The following is a 1688-nucleotide window of genomic DNA, read 5'->3' on the forward strand; positions in this document are numbered from 1 at the left end:
AGACCACTGGTTGAAACAGTAAACGGAGTCTTCAGTTTCTGATTTATTTGGCTGCAGAGTAGATGAGCAGCAATCTTTATATTGTTATAAAATCTATCCCACAAAGCTTTCGTGAGTTTCTCATTTATCTTCATGAGCTGTGTGTAATTTTTCATGAGCAGAAAGGTTGTTCAAAATCAAGAGCCCATTTTCATGAAATATTTTAAATTCTGGGGATTTTAAAGATTTATTTTGATTAGTGGCTAAAGAGAGCCATTTTACATCACAAAATTCCAAGCATATAGCATCTTAAACACTTGCCCATTCATGTTGAATCATTTTAATATTTCTTTCTTCCTGAGTTAACTGACTTGAAACAAAAGGCTTGGCTCCTCCTTCCAACCTGCTTTTCTTCTGATGCTTAAGTCAGCTGTGAAATAATGATGGTGAATTAACTGTGGTTCCATTGGAAGTACTGTAGTAATCCCCCACTTCATCACGACTCGGTCTCTAAGATACATTAAATACAAGATCTTTCTATAATAGTCTTAAATAATTATTTGAAAATCGAAGAGAAGAGGGAAATGACACCAGGGAACCTGAGGAACTAAGAGCAAAGACGCCTGTAGAAAGAAAGGAGAACCAAGGAGAAGATCTACACGATCAGATACCAAAATAGTACCAAATCCCTAAGCAGAGAAACAAGGAAAAAGAAGGAATTTCTTAAACAGGGCACACATATGGCAACTAGAGAAGAATGACTTTTTGAATACATTAAACGACAACGACGAAAAACATCATAACCCAGCTTTTCAAGAACATCTTTTGGCTGACAATCTCAAGGCGTTGTATGGCTCCTCATGGCAGAGACAGAGGTGAGGAGAGAACATCACAGAAAGGAGGACGTTGCCGGTGATTATCAGATAAATACAAGAAGCTCAGGGGAACAATCTTTTGTGGCAAATAAGTGCCAGTCAGTGACACATGCTGATATTTTTTTCCCTTGAGACAATATCAAAGAGGTATAATGGAAAGGGAAAAAAATCAGGTGTAAGGTAATTTTAACAAATTATCTGAGGTAATCTCAGATGCTTTTTAAGCGACTCCTGTTTCCTAATGTGTGACAATTGGATCAGAATTACTCCTAGCGGCTCCTAAGTCCAAACGGAGAGGAAAGCAGCATTCAGTGTCTGTTCCTTCCAGAGCCCTGCATCTTCAGGTCCCTGGCTCCAGCCTCAGTGAACCCGGAGGGCGCCAGAAGGAGAAATATGTCCTCACACGCACCAGGTCCCCAGATGACCCTGCCCGGACGCTGTATTCACGCAGCATCCTCCTGTGACTTTCTCTTTCGAGTAACACCGTTTTTCTCCTCTCTGCGCCTCCTCAAATTCCATTCAAGAAAAAACCTGGGCATTCAGCTAAAACGCACACCGGCCTCGCTCCATCCCCGCTCCCGGCGGCCGCCTCTAGGGGGGGTGCGGGCGGCTCTTCGCAGCCGCGAGAATGAGGGCGCACCCTCGCGACCCCGCGCGCGCCCGTTGCCATGGGAACGCACTGGGCCGGGAAGCCCGAGGGAGAGACGGGAGGCGGCGGCGCGGCCAAGCTCGTGGGAGACGCTATCGCAAGATGGCGTCGGCGAGGCCGCGGGATGCGGAGTGAGCGCGCCGGGGCGGTGCGAGGCTGCTGCTCCCCCTGCCCCCGCCGCCGCC

This window comes from Rhinopithecus bieti, unplaced genomic scaffold (assembly GCF_001698545.2).
Source record: "Rhinopithecus bieti isolate Rb0 unplaced genomic scaffold, ASM169854v2 scaffold_43749, whole genome shotgun sequence".
In the NCBI taxonomy this organism is placed as follows: domain Eukaryota; kingdom Metazoa; phylum Chordata; class Mammalia; order Primates; family Cercopithecidae; genus Rhinopithecus; species Rhinopithecus bieti.